Source organism: Marmota flaviventris, chromosome 5 (assembly GCF_047511675.1).
Source record: "Marmota flaviventris isolate mMarFla1 chromosome 5, mMarFla1.hap1, whole genome shotgun sequence".
In the NCBI taxonomy this organism is placed as follows: Eukaryota; Metazoa; Chordata; class Mammalia; order Rodentia; family Sciuridae; genus Marmota; species Marmota flaviventris.
This window is the reverse complement of record NC_092502.1, coordinates 35,178,863-35,194,738: the sequence shown is the minus strand read 5'-3', so window position 1 is coordinate 35,194,738 and position 15,876 is coordinate 35,178,863. Positions and strand designations below refer to the sequence as shown.

General features: G+C 38.9%; 1 long non-coding RNA gene across 2 annotated transcripts; it reads left to right on the top strand.

Annotated features, from left to right (window-relative positions):
* Positions 1-8: 8 nt before the first annotated feature.
* Positions 9-11,973, top strand: LOC114107601 (uncharacterized). Of its 2 annotated transcripts, XR_003585348.3 has the most exons (4): positions 9-188; positions 1,003-1,135; positions 4,875-5,560; positions 11,711-11,973. It is a non-coding gene; the product is annotated as an uncharacterized lncRNA (long non-coding RNA). The 2 variants fall into 2 exon arrangements; XR_003585347.3 differs by lacking the exon at positions 1,003-1,135.
* Positions 11,974-15,876: the final 3,903 nt, after the last annotated feature.

Here is a 15,876-nt window from a genome sequence, read left to right as displayed (position 1 = left end):
CCCGTCCTCCGGAAGTGGGCCCAAGGCAACCGCTGCCTTCCCACGTCCCGCCTATTCTATCCCACCCCACCCCCGCCCATCACCACCGCCACTACGGGAGCGCGGGACGTGGGTCTGCAGTGCTGGAGGTTGTTCTACAGTCACTGTTCACAGGATTGAAGTCGAGGTTTGGGCAGAGCCAGATCTGGGTGAGAACGAAGCTGGGGCTCAGGGTAGCGGTCGTACAAGAGGGGGCAGGGCAGAGACTTTGGCCGAGAGTAGGAGCGAGCGTCACGCCAAGCCGATCGAGACCAAAAACGCATGCGTCGCGGACCCTGTCGCGAGCGTTGACGCTCTGACTGCCTGGTGGGCGGGACTTGGGCGGGAAAGGGATGCGGCGGAGTGCACGGAAGCGGGGGCGGAGCTTCTGCTGTGTAACCCTGTCGCTATTCTTCCGTCCTAACTTTGCCTGGCAACGGCTCGCCTGACCTGGCTTCTAACCCCTTGTGCAGCTCGGCTTTCTGAATGCAGTCTGTCTTGGCGAGTTCTGTATTTACCTATTCCTGTGCTGAGAACTCTGTAGCAATACCGGAGGAAAGTTGTTTTGCTTATCGTTGTTTTTTTTTCTCGCTGCATCTCTGCATTAGGCAGGATCTTCCTTGTCTAGAAAGAGAAAGGGTGTGAATACTTAACAAAAAGAGAAAAAGTAGGAAGCCCCCTTCTCATAGCCCTTCGCTGTACACTCACTGTGCTGAGCTCTTTACAAGTAGTGACTGAATACCCAGAGATCAGGACTCCAAATACCGTCACCAGAACGAGAGTTATGCCCAAGGTTGCAGGACAGATGCTGTGCTTGAACCTTACAGTCTGGATTGCTGACCTCCTATGTAACAACACTATACACAGTATTGCCATTATCAGGTGCCACCTGTTCCTTAAACATGTTCCTTCAAATACTGGATTTACAAGTTCCAAAATCGCCCTGTTGCTTTTTTTTTTTTTTTTTTTTTTCTTGATTTCAAGTTGAATCCATGGACAGCCACCAATAATTTTTGGAGCTTGTATGTTGTCAGCAGCGTGCTCTAGAGTCTTGCCAAGATTGTGGATGTATTTGCAGCCTCTACTTTTTCCCACTTTTTGAAAACTGGAACAGAAGGTAGGCTCCCAGCTTCTGCATATTTTCTATCCATGTGATTTTTCTAGATCAGGAAGTTACTAACTTGAAAGTGTTCCACACTGGAAATTTAATAGTTGCTGGGCCAGGAGTGCTGAAATGAATTTTGTATTTGGAGAGATGTCATCATAATATTAAGAACATTATTTTTTAAAATATATACTGCTTACACTCAAGAATAACAAGTCCACAAATAAGTTTCTTTTCTACCCTCAACTCCAGACCTACTTAAGTCATCCATCTTTCCTGTCTGAATTAATGACAACTCTATTTACTCAAAACCCAAAAAGTCATCCTCTTATTATCTCGCTTCCAGTCTGATTGGAAATTTTGTTGGATTTACCTTCAAATTATGTCTAGGACCCAACAGTATCTCCACAGCTACCTTCACCCTTCACCAAGACAACCAGGAGTCTTTGCCTTACCTCATAGCCAGGTTTCCACACAGCAGCCAGTGGTATCCTGGTATATCTCTGCTTAAAATCACAATAGGAGATCCCTATTTTGCTTGATATGTAGAGGCAAAGTTCTTACAGTGTCTTATAGAACTCATTTTCAATGGTTTTCTTACCTTTCTGACAGGCTTGCTCTCTTCTGAATTACTCTTGTCTCAACCACACTGCCCTCATTACAGTTCTTTGGGCCTACCTTTTTTTCTATCCTCTCTGTGAAGCTCTTCTAGATATTCATCATCACTCACAACCTCAACCCTCGATTTTTTTTCAGACTTTATCAGTGAGTCCTTCCCTAACCAACTTGTATAAATTTGCTCCTTTCCCACAACACTGACAGTTTCCCTTATGCAGTTCCTTTTTTTTTTTTTTTAGCACTTTGGCCTCCTAACATACTCTAACTATTTATTGTTTGTCTCACCCTACTGGAATTTAAATTCCGTGAGGGGAAGCATATTTGATTCCCTGCTGTATATTGCTAATGATTTTAATCATCATACCATACTTCATGTTTCTAAGTATTTTCATAAGTATATAAACATCATTTTTTTATCTTAACTGCACTTTTTACTTAGATTTTTGCATACCTGTTATACCAAGTCAAAATACATGGAGTTGTGTGAAGAAAACTTATCTCTTCTTTCTCCTCTAATTCCACCTTACTAAAGGGAATCACAGTTTTCAACTTATTGGATGTCCTTTAAAATATTTAGACATTCACACATACATACATAACTGGTAGCAGTTTTACAGTTCAAAGATAGGTATACCTGTATTGTGATTTTATTTTCTGTACCTCAGGTCAATTTATATTTGAGGTCTTATTCCCTTTAATGCTAGAAAAACTAAATCTAGTTAATTCAAAAGAAATGTTAATACTTAATGATTTGTTTATTTACTGATTAGTGATCTGTTACAGTTTTACTTCAGTCAATTCAAATTTTACTAATGCCCTTTCTTTCCTTTTTACCTTCATATAATTGCTAGAGTTTTTTTAATTATAATAAATGAAATGTACATTCATTGAGGAAAATTAGTGAACCATAAACAAAATGGAAAAAATAGTAAACACAGCAACCAGAAATAAACAAGCCTTCCCATTTATTCTGTTCATATTTGTGCATATTTGGAATTATACTGCAACTGGCTTGTATAGCTTAATATATGTGGTGAACATTTTTCCATTTTGCATGCCATTTAATGACTCTGGTTTCTCATTATTACAGATGTAGCATAATTATTTCCCTTCTTTTTATACATTGGGGTTATTTCCAGCTTTTCACATTTATAAAATTAATTGTAGCTAAGTCTCTGTACACATCCTTAATTACATCTTGAAGATAAAGTTCTGGAACTAGTGTCAAAAGGTGTGATTATTGTTGAAAGCTCTTGATGCATGTTATCAAAATATCTACAGAGAGGTGGCACTGCTTTGACACCAGCTTCTTTCCACATCCTGCCAGCACTGTTTTGTTGTTTTTTTTTTCTTTTTTGTCTTTTCTAATCAGATAGAAAAATGGTTTTGCAGTGTAGTTTTAAGAAAAATGGTTTTGCAGTGTAGTTTTAAATTTATTTTATTAATTACTAGTAAAGTACAACTTTTTTATTTTTGAAGCATTTGAAAGTTGCTTACTCATATCTTTTACCCACTTGGGCTTATCTTTTTGTTGTTGTTGTTGTTGATTTGCAAGAACTCTTTCTAGAATATCAACCTTTTGTTACCTGTGTTGCAGCTATTTTCCCAGTTTGTCATTTGCCTTTTGTTTATGTGCTCTGGATATTACCAGATAACACTAAGCCTGAAGTTTTTCTGCAAGCTTATGCTTGTAAGTACTCTAGTGTATCCTTTCCATGGTGCCCTCAATTCAGCACTCACCCAGAGAGCAGTTTTATATATTAGGCTGCACAAGCAGTAACATCATAAGTATTGGCTTGCTTAGTTTGCTTGTCTGACCAGCATTGCAGGAGCATCTGTCCTAAGGTACTTGCAATAAAGTAGCTTTCTACAGATAACATTAACTTATCTTGTTTCCAGTGTGCCTAAGAGAAAGCCTTTGTCCTTTAAGATAATATGTATCTAGACTTTCCATCCCAGAAATAGAAATGGGATGGAAAGTATAGATACATATTATATTAAAGGACAAAGGACAGTTCCCTTAATTTGCTGAGGTTTTGGGGAACAGAAAAGGAGCTTTCAGGGACATGGTGTTTTACTATCCCCCTTTGCTTTAGGGAAGATAAAAAAAAGTCAACACCAGCTGGGGCAGAAGTCTGACTATGCTCTGCCTTTAGGATAAACTCCTAAGAGTAAGCTAGAAATTTGTGTATTAGTTATTTCACCTGAAGGACCAGTTGGCAAAGTCTCAAAAGGCAGGATCTCCTAGGTTATCATTTAGATTGGGGTGGCCAAAAGGGATTGAATATCTGCAGAACATGGCTAAAGGACTGTTTATACCAAGTGGGTTCCTCCTTCCTGTGGATGCTTCATGTTTCTGTCAGAAGCAGTAGGAAAATGGCTCCCACCTTTCTTCTGCCTTCCAAAATTTAACTCAAGGACACCTAATAAGCTGAATCTAATTGCAAAGGAACCAGATTTCCTACCTCTCCAACTAGAAAGAAGTTAATCAGAGACTAAGAGGCTCATCCAAATGGCCCACCAATTTAATGTATTGGGGACTTTCCATTTCAGTTTGTTATCTGTTCTGATACCTATTTCTGTCTGTGTAGCTAATAGTAAGCACTAAGAGCCTTTCTTCATTGACCTTTTCATTTTTTAAATATTTTCTTGAATATTTTCACACATATTTTTTTCAGACATGCGATTTTCAGATAGTATTGGTTTAGAGAAACTAGGTACTCTTGTAGTTTCCTGGGCTTCTCCTTAACCTGGGTAGTATTCTTTGTACAGGTTTAAGTCTGAACTCTGTAAGTACAGAAGTCAGCATGTACATTTGCTATTTGTTCTTTTATTCTGGAATATCTTTAAAATTTGGACCCATAAGGAAACACCCACACTCATTTCATCTCTTCATCCTATTGTGCCTCTTTGCAACTTCAGCATACTCAGCTATTCTCTTCTCCTTCTGACACGCTTCTCCCCTGACTTGCATACCATCACACTTCTCCTCAGTTTCCTTCTTACTCTCTGGCTACTCCTTTCTTGCTTCCTAACTAGCTTCTCCCTCTTTTCCTATGCCTGACATTTAAATGCTGAGATTTCCTGTGCTCTTTCTGGTCACTCAGTTCTCATTTTATACTTTTCTTTTCAGGTGATCCCACTGAAGTCATCTGGCTTCCATTGTCAACTTGTGTCCAATAAACCCAGATACACATTCCCAGACCCTTTTCCTCTATCCTCCAGGCCCATTGATCCACCTGCCTGCTGGACATCTCAGCTTAGTTTCCTCACTGATCCCCTTAAACCTCTAATTCAAGTGCCCAAAGCTAAACTTATGACTGTTCCATCCATGACCTCTCCCAAGAAGTGGCTTAGTTATACAGCCAGTTGCTGTGGCAGAAACCCAGTGGTTTTCCATAAACTTCCCATATTCAATCAATCACAAAAACTTTCATGAAGTTCCTTCCAGTTATTCCATGATCATGATAAGCCTCTCTGTCTCTTCTCAAGCTGGGATGTTTGGGCATCTCATGCCCAGATCCTGGAAATTGAGTGTCACAAGACCCAAGCCTTGCTGACCAGGACCTTCCTGCGATTTGCTGAACCATTGGAAAGCTTCTTAGGTGACAAACCTGAAGCACAAGTGAAAGCAGTATCAACCTTTCTTCTTGAAGGACAACAGGCCAACCATGAAAGTCTTGGGCCCTCTCTTCCTTAGGATTTATTGCCCTTCTGATCTTTAACACCAGTTGATACCGAGGAGAAATCTGAAGTCAAGTTGATCTTTTGTTTTTCTTCCCTTGGGAGAAACTTGAATTTTCCAGTTAGAATGATCATGTAAGTTTCCCTTTATCTTTTATTTAATTTTTTTAATTAATTATACATTACAGTAGAATGTATTTGACACACTGTACACAAATAGAGCACAATTTATCTTCCTCTGACTGAACATGGTGCAGAGTCACACCAATAGTGTAATCATACATGTATATAGGGTAATAATATCCATCTCATTCCACCATCCTTCCATCCCACACTCCCTCCCCTTCCAGCACTCCCCTCTGCATAATCCAAAGTTCCTTTATTCTTCCCTAACCTCCCCCCCCCCCCATTATGGATTAGCATCTGCTTATCAGAGAAAACATTCAGCCTTTGGTTTTGGGGTTTGGCTTATTTCGCTTAGCATGATATTCTCCAGCTCCCTCTTTAAGAATGTGAATATGTACCACATTTATCTGTTGTAGGGCATCTACGTTGATTCCAAAGTTGCTAGCTATAGTGAGTTGAGCTGCTACAAACATTGATAAGGCTGTGTCACTGTAGTATGCTGCTTATTATTTGGTTATAAAACAAGGAGTGGGATAACTGTGTCAAATTGTGGTTCCATTCCAAGTTTTCTGAGGAATATCCACACTGCTTTCCAGAGTGGGTTGCACCAATTTGCAGTCCCGCTATTAATGTGTAAGTATACCTTTTTCCCTACATCCTCACTAACATTTATTGTTGTTTGTATTCTTGATAATTGCCATTCTGATGGGAATTAGAAGGAATCTTAAAGTAGTTTTGACTTGGATTTCTCTAATTAGTAGAGATGATAAACATTTTTTTTCATGTTTGTTAATTTGAGTGTATATCTTCTTCTGAGAAGTGTCTGTTCAGTTCCTTAGCTCATTTATTGATTGGGTTATTTGAGGGGTTTTTTAGTTGTTAGTTTGGTTGGTTTGGGGTGTTAAGTTTTTGAATTCTTTATATATCCCGGAGATTAATGCTCTATCTGAGGTGCATGTGCTAAAGATTTTCTCCCATTCTGTAGGCCTTCTCTTTTTGTTATTAATTGTCTCTTTTGCTGAGAAGCAGCTTTTTAGTTTGAATCCATTTATTGATTCTTGATTCTACTTCTTGCACTTTAGGAGCCTTGTAAAGAAAATCAGTTCCTAGGCCGACATGGTGGAGATTTGGTCCTACTTTTTTCTTCTATTAGGCGCAGGGTCTGTGTTCAAGTGCCTAAGTCTTTGATCAACTTTGAGTTGATTTTTGTGTAGGGTAAGAGAGGTTTAATTTCATTTTCCAACATATGGATTTCCAGTTTTCCTAGAATCATTTGTTGAATGGGCTATCTTTCCCCCCAATGTATGTTTTTGGTGCCTTTGTCTAGTGTGAGATAATCTTACTTAGGTGGGTTTATCTCTGTGTCTTCTGTACCATTGGTTTACATGTCTGTTTTGGTGCCAATACCATGCTGTTTTTGCTTCTATAGCTCTGTAGTGTCATTTTAGGTTTGGCATTATGATCATGTCTCCTTCTTCATTCTTTTTGCTAAGGTTTGCTTTGGCTATTCTGGGTCTCTAATTTTTCCAAATGAATTTCATGATTGCTTTTTCTATTTCTGTGAAGAATGACATTGAGATTCTAATAGGAATTGCATTAAATGTAACACTTGTGGTAGTATGGCCTTGTTTGACAATATTAATTCCGCCTACCCAAGAGCATGGGAGATCTTTCCATCTTATAAGGTCTTCTTCAATTTCTTTCTTTAGTGTTCTGTAGTTTTCATTGTAGAGGTCTTTCATTTCTTTTGTTAGATTGATTCCCAGATGGGTTTTTTTTTCTTTTTTTTTTTTGAGGATATTGTGAATGGGGTAGTTTTCCTAATTTCTCTTTCAGTGGATTCCTCATTGATGTATAAGAATGCATTTGATTTATGAGTATTGATTTTATAGCCTGCTACTTCGCTGAATTCATTTATTAGTTCCAGAAGTTTTCTGGTAGAATTTTTCGGATCCTCCAAGTATAGAATCATGTCGCCAGCAAATAGTGATGGTTTGAGTTCTTCTTTTCCTGTTCGTATCCCTTTAATTTCTTTTGTGAGAGCAAGAGTTTCAAGGACTATGTTGAATAAAAGTAGTGAGAGCAGGCATCCCCGTCTTGTTACAGTTTTTATGGGGAATGCTTTTGGTTTTTCTCCTTTTAGAATGATGTTTGCCTCATGCTTACATAGATAGCTTTTACGATGTTGAGGTATGTTCCTGCTATCCCTAGTTTTTCTAGTGTTTTGAACATGAAGAGGTGCCGTGTTTTGTCTAATGCTTTTTGTGCATCTATTGAGATGATCATATCTTATCTTTAAGTCTGTTGGTGTGATGAATTACATTTATTGATTTCCATATGTTGAACCAACCTTGCATCCTTGGGGTGAACCCCACTTGATCATGTTTCACTGTCTTTTAAAGATGTTTTTGTATGCAATTTTCCAGAATTTTATTGAGAATTTTTGCATCTATGCTCATCAGGGATATCGGTCTGAAGTTTTCTTTCCTTGATGTGTCTTTGTCTGGTTTTGATATCAGGGTGATACTAGCTTTATAGAATTGAGTTTGAAAGGGTTCCCTCCTATTCTGTTTCATGGAATAATTTGAAGAGTACTGGTGTTAATTCTTCTTTGAAAGTCTTGTAGAACTCAGCTGAGAATCCTTCTGGTCCTAGGCTTTTCTTAGTAGGCAGGCTTTTGAAGACATCTTCTAATTCATTGCTTGAAATTAATCTGTTTAAATTGGTATGTCCTCCTGATTCAGTTAGGGTAGATCATATGTCTCTAGAAATTTGTCAATGTCTTCAAGATTTTCTGTTTTATTGGAGTATAGATTCTCAAAATAGTTTTTAATTATCCTTTGTTTTTCAGTAGTGTCTGTCCTGATATTTCTATCATGAATTTTAGTAATTTGAATTAAACTCATAGCCACGCTTGCATTGTTCTCTTTGTTAGCGTGGCTACAGGTTTATCAATTTTATTTATTTTTTCAGTGGACCAACTAGTTTCTTGGTGATGCTTTCCATTGAATTTTTAATTTGATTTATTGTTTTCTTCATTTTGAGGATTTCTGCTTGGTTCCTTTTTATAATATCTGCCCCTTTATTGAAGTGATCTTTTACTTCCTGTATTTTCTCTCTGATACCATCCTTTATTTCAAAGATCAGTCTAACTATGTACTTTCTAAACTTCTTCTCTGGCATTTCTTCTACTATGTTGTCTATGGATTCTGTTGCTGGAACATCTTGGTTTGATTGAGGTGCTTTGTTCTCTTGTTTTTTCAAGTTGTTTTTGTGTCCATCTAGCGGTATGAATCTGAGGCAGTACAGTTTCTTATAGTGTCCCTGCAGGCTTCTAGTACCTCACCTTTGAGGGGGAGACCAATATTAACAGCACCCAATGCAAGCAATATACAACCTTAAACCAAATAGCTCCTATTAAGGAGCTACAGTTTTGTCTCAGTAAACAGAAATGATGTGTTCAATTATTGTCTACAATATAAACAGTAAGTTTGCTAAAAGGGTTTACTATTTCAAATGCTGGACAGAAGGAACAGAAGTAGTGGAGGATGTGATGTTTATGAGGGAGGAGAGAAGATAGAGGTAAAAATTTATAGTAAGAGCAAAGAAGGAATTAGTAGAGGTTGGCTGTTTAGCATGAGAGAAGTGAGAAAGAGAATCCAGGGAGACAGAAGTGAAAGAAAAAAATATAGATTTTTTTTTTAAAGTAAAAATTTAAGAATACAAAACCAAACTTTGATATACTAGTCAGACATCCCACTCCTCAATAAACTGATGCATGAAAAATATTTGAATTCATACATGGTAGAGATGTGAGAAAAAGGGAAAAAGAAAGAAAAAAAAAAGGAAAGTCTCTATGGAAAGTTGAACAGTTGCTTCCATTGGCTTTCAAAAATTTTCTCAGCTTTTCTTTTCCGCCAATAGGTGGGATTTTCTAAAGTTTGATGGTAGCTCCCCAGTCTGATAGCAGGATGCCCTCATACCCTCTTCTAACCTTTGCACTTGTAGCTAGGCCCTTCTGTCCCAGGGCACTTCAGGATTCCTGGTTCTTTCCAGTTTCTCCAACCTGTGTGCTCCCCACCCCAGGGAACTGCCCCAAGACTCTGGCTTTCCACAGGCTTGCCAGGCCCAGACTGGCCCACACAGACCCATCTGCAATCTGATGGACCTGGGCTTCAGATTCCCCAGGCTCTGCCTTGCTGCAGTCCCAAGATCTCAATGCTATTCCAACTATCAGAAAGACTACCAGGGATGTGCTCACACAAAGGAGCCACCCTGCAAAGAGGCAGCCAGATCACGGCTACTAGCACACTCAGCAAGTGCATCCAGACCTACAGGTATCCTGATGATATATCTCTAGGACCTGACTAGTATCTCCAGACTGAGGCAGCCAGCCCTGAGATGCAGTGGTGGCAGTAGCAAACCTTCAGGCCCCTTGGCCCTAGACTCCCAGGCCCTGGCCAGTTTCCCAAGATGGCTGCAATCACGTCTAACTTAACCTGCAGGTACCCTGACAATGGACTTCTGGGCAGCAATGGGCCCGGCAGTCTGCCAGCAAAGGGTGGGCATTTGGCTGGCTAAAGGCATAGATGAGCAGGTAAAAGGCAGGCAAACGGGCAGCCAGCGGGCAGTCAGTGGAAGTAGCCACTGATCAGCACCCAAAAGGCATGTGATATACTGGAAAAGGGGCTGGCGGACAAAGTAGGGGCAAACAGCAGGGGATCAGTGGGCAGCAAGGGCTGTCTCTCAGAGAAACAGTATTTCATCTGCTTGTATCCCAAGTCACAGAGCAACAAGGAATACAGCCTCCCTCTAGTTCTCTTGGATCTCTTCCTCCCTTTATCTTTGAATTTCGGTAAACTGTACCAGAATGACTTAATTATTTGATTTTTCCTGGATACATTTCCCTTTAAATCTGAAGATTCTTTCATTCCAGTTCTGCCACTCACTGAAGTATTTTCTTTGGCTAATTACTCAGTTTTGTTGTGAGTGCAGTAAGGATCATGATAATCCTTAAACTAATTCAATTATTGTGAACCTTAAATGAGATAATGCAGGCTGGAGTTGTGGCTCAGTGGCTTATATAACTAAAAGTTATATAAGTACACTGAAATATCAAAACATTTTCTTAGTTTATTTCACAATAAAGGATGCATTTAATGTTTTGTGTTTGGTCTTGCCTTATTTAATCCTCATACTGTTATTTTTAATTTGGACATTTCTTCCCAACTATATTATGAGTTTTTAAGGGCTGACGTTCTGTTTACCTTAAAATACTCATATATCTATATTGGTTCAATTCAATGAATATTTACTTATAGGCTCATATCCTGGTTCCTCTGATTTCTGAGCACTTGTCACACATGTATGAAGCTATGTTTCCTGTCCAAGGAAATAAATAATATAATTCAGTTCTCTCCTTAAATTCAAAGTAAAACTCTAACATTGTCCACTTTTTTTTTTAACCACTTAGTGGTTTTTAATATATTCCTAGAGTTGTACAGCCATCACCAATTCCAGAATATTTTCATCACTCACAAAGAAACACCATATCTATTAGCAGCCACTCCCTGTTCCTCCCTGCCCTATCCCCAGGAACTACTGATTTATTTCCTGTCTGTATCATTTGTTCTGTTCTGGATATTTTGACTGAATTGCATATGTCTGGCTTCTCTTATTCACATAGTTTTCAGGATTTACCTATGTTACAGTGTGAATCAGCACTTCTTTCTGTGATATAATAACATTCTATTATTTGTATATTCCACAATTTTTTACTCATTCATCTATTGATGAGCACGTGTGTGAGGTTCTGTCTGCTGTGAATCTGTTTTTGCCAATGGGATAGCCCTGATTGAAGTGAATAAGGAGACAGTCTCTATGTGGAAGGCTACACAATCCCCCAGATGAAGGAGGAGGCATTTAGGGGAATTTGGTAGTGCTAGTGCCATTCTAGATTTGGGGAAATACCAATTTTAAAGGCTCTATTAGCATGCACATAATTATTAGACTTATGTTTCTTCTGAGTATCAGGAAGAGACAGTCCTGACCTTGGGCATGTTCTGATTTCTTATTTACTCTCTCCATTGGCCTGGTCAGTTATTTTTTCCTGAGATTCCTTCCTTTATGTCTCATTTTTTTTTTGCTCTTTTTGACCAGGAGCTCCTGTGTTCTGCAAACATAGAACTGAAGAAGTGTGACAAACCCAGATATCCATAGCTAAGGTATCAAACTGAAGACAATAGATGCAGTGAATCTACATAAAACCCAGAATACTGAGCTGCAACTTGGGTTAGGAGTAGGGGACAGTGGAGAATACTTGGAAATTTCAGTTCAATAAAGAGATGAAAGTTATATAAGTACACGAAAATATCAAAGCATTTTCTTAGTTTATTTCACAATAAAGGATGCATTTACTGTTTTGTGTTTGGTCTTGCCTTATTTAATCCTCATACTGTTATTTTTAATTTGGGCATTTCTTCCCAACTATATTATGAGCTTTTTAAGGGCAGACATTCTGTTTACCTTAAAATACTCATATTTCTATATTGGTTCAATTCAATGAATATTTACTTACAGGCTCAGATCCTGGTTCCTCTGATTTCTGTGGGCTCCAGAGATTTGGTTTCCCTTCTGCAGCAAGAATAATGAGACCTGTCCTTTACCCCAGCAAAGTATTCATAAGAATCAAATGAAGCCCTGGGTGTGGGAACCCCTTTAAAAACTAGAAAGAACTACGTAAATATCAGTAGCGTTTAGAAATTCACAGATAGCAATCAGAAGTGCCAGGGTACCGGTGTATTGAGCTTTTATGGGGTGCACTCTAAATGCTGTCTCCATTTGTAAGCAGAGAAATGTCTAAGCATCCTTTCCCTAAGGAAGCTGCTCCTATTTCTTACCTGGCCCTTTCTTTTCCCGGGGTTCCTGATTATGTCATAGAGAAAGCCAGTCTGTTCAGGCTATGTAATGTAAATTCAGGCTATCACCAGGTTCTTCCATTTGTCCGAATTTACATTTATTTGCCAATTGCTGTGTTTTTTTTTAGAACAGCTTTATCAGTGGAGGTTATTCGACAAATAACAAGTGAATATTTGAAACCTCCTGATGCCAGGCAACTGAATTTTCCTATATGGGCCTCTTGTGTGGGGAAGGAGGGTGCATGGAACAATCAGAAATGGACCTGTTTTTTGCCTTTGGGACATTGCAGGTCACTGAAAAGGAAAATCATTCTGAAGAATTAATAAAGAAATAGGGAACCAAAGTCAGTTCAGAAGTGCTGATGTAAAGAAATGTTTAGAGGGGTGTAAAATTAATTAGGAATATCTCATCAGCAGTGCTTTGAAGGGAACCAGAGAAAAGAGGCACTCTTGGTTTGGGAGACATAAACCCTTCAAATATAACCAAGCTCAAAAAATGTTTATACTTTTTAGATTCTAATCTGCAATCTGCTGTCGGGAGCTTGGATTTGGGTTCTGTCTCCAGAGACCCATCATATACCCTGACCAGATCCTTCACCTTCTATCTGAGGCAACTCCTCCTGAAAGAGCAATTGAAAAGTACATTGGAGAAAACAGTTACAACAAAGAACTGGCCTTTTCAGATGATTAAGCCTGCAAAATAAATCAAAGTCATTTTGTGGGCCTATTAAGCTCGCTTACATTCTGATACGTTTTCTTGAGTGGATGAAAAACAAATGGAATTTTAGCAGAGAAATGGATGTAATCTATAAAATGATTGCAGTCCACAATGTAGAGAAACATATTGTCTTGATATAGGTTTTTCTGGACTTTGTCAAGATCTGGAACACCAGCCAGGTGTGTAATCCCAGTAGCATGGAAGGCTGAGGCAGGAGGATCACAAGTTCAAAGCCAGCCTAAGCAACTTAGCAAGACCCTGTCTCAAAATAATAAATCAAAGAGGCTGAGGATGTGACACAATAGTTAAGTACCACTGGGTTCAAACCCTAGTACAAAAAAAAAAAAAAAATCTGGAACATCACACACAGTTCATTTCAGGGAAGAGATCAGGAGGGATGATTGACTTGAGGGACATGGGACGTGGAGACCTCAGACTCATCTCCCCTCCATTAGCCTGGAGTGCCACCTCTGCCCAACTCACAAAAGACTTCAGACTGTATTATCTGCTCAAATACTACTCTCTTCTTAAAACCTCAGTACACAGGACCAAATTTTCCTTGCCTTGTATTAAAATTCATTGCATACAGCCATCCCTGGTCTCTCTGTGTCCCTCAGTTTCACCCACTACAGCAGTATCTGGAGAGAATTCAAGTGAAAGTTTGAGCAGCCATGGAAGAAACTCAGTTTTTAGAGAAACTAGAAATCCTTGGGGTGATGGTGGGGGTGTGAAATCAAAATTAAGAGAAGGGTAGCAAAGAGAGTTACAAAATGGCAAAGGCTTAACCCTATAAGTTTTGGAGAGAAGGACTATGATGCCTTGGATGAGGCAGAACTTTGCTAATATCTGAGTGAAATGTATTGATTCCAGTAAAAAAAAAGAAAAGAAAAATCCCTAAAGAGGAGATGCAGCCAAGAAGATGGTAGAAACTATTGTAAATTATACCAGTTTGAAGTAAGAGGACCAAGTTTGTGACATAATACAAAATAGAAAAAATTAGTTTTCCCACTTAAAAAGTATAGGAAAGCATGAATTTAGGCCTTCACAGAGATGCTATGGTGGTTAAGAGCACATTTGAGAGCCTGCTGTCATGGTTCAAATGCCAGCTGCACTACAAAACTGTGTGTCCCTGAGCAAATTTTTAACCTCTCTGCCCATTTCTCCAAATGAGAAATTTATAATAGCCACTGCATAGAATTGTGAAAATTGGAGGAGTTACTAAGAATAATATCTAGCACATAGTAAATAACATGTTATATAAAATTTGAAAGGTCTATTTGGTCATTTATTTGGAACAAATAAGGATATTTGAAGAAAACCTGGTCAAATCCTCTGTCATTCCACAGATGAGGAAGTAGTATCATTATATGAAGTTTTACTAATTATTTTAAACTCTTTAATAAAATCTACTAGTCTCTATTTTTAAGAGACTAGTAGATTTTATTAAAGTTTGTCTTCCAGTATCACTCTTAAATGCAGAAACTTGTGTGTCTTAATCCTTTATGCCCCTACCAATATTAGCATACATAATAGAGTTTGATAAAAAGCTGTTAGATTTTAATACAGGATTTTAAATTTATCCCAATAAATTTAACCGTTTATACATTAGCAATGACTAAATTTTTGTGATTTTGTGTTTTTGTGTTTGTTTAATGCCACTTTGGAAGACCCAGATGGCCCTGGCACAACGGTCTAGGGTAAGTGTTAATGAAGAGAGAAAAAGTCTCAGAATTGTGACCTGGGCAGCATGATTTGCTGAGTCTTGGAAGTCAGAGGGAAGAAAGTCTATTACTGAAAAAGGTTGTTCAAAGTAAATGGAGGGACTAAGGACCATAGTCTGTACATTACAACATCCACCCCAACATATATCCTAGTCCAACTGCAGCAAGACTGCTTCATGTTCTGACACTAGGCCCACATGCTGGACACTGGGCAGTAGGGTATAAATGTGTGCTACTCACAGCCCATTGGAAAAGCAGACGTGTCAACAACCTCACAACACTACCTCAGAGGAGGGCCTGCAAGGACCCAGAACTCAGAACCCAGAGCTGAGGACCTGGGTATTGGGATATTTGGAGAAGCCTCAATCAAGAGGTGAAATTTATCCTTGCCTTAAGCCAAAGGTTTAGGAAACCTCCTGAACTGAAGGAAGGCAGAGAAGCTCATAAGCATGTCACATAATTCATTTGTGAGCAGTTTTAGACAATAAATGATTTTATGATGGGGGAGGAGACATGTTCAAAGGTCCTAATTATTTTTTTAAGAGAGAGAATTTTTTAATATTTATTTTTTAGCTTTCGGTGGACACAACATCTTTGTTTGTATGTGGTGCTGAGGATCGAACCCAGTCCGCACGCATACCAGGCGAGTGCGCTACTGCTTGAGCCACATCCCCAGCCCAAAGGTCCTAATTATTGAGGGCATGAACTAACTTGGCCACACTATAACACACAAATATGCTTTGACAGAAAGTCAAAATTTTTCTTTGGGAAAACTTAAGGTAATTAAAGAGTACAGGGATCTTTTTGGCGTGGGGGCGGGGGGTGCCTGGACCAGTAGGGGACTGGCAATAAAGGAGACATTCTAAGTATCTACATGCTTCTTAATTTTTCATCCTTGGTTCAATTTGCCAGAAGATACCGTTTAGGGAAGAGACATTTTGAACCTCTCCTTGATTTATCTCTCTAGCC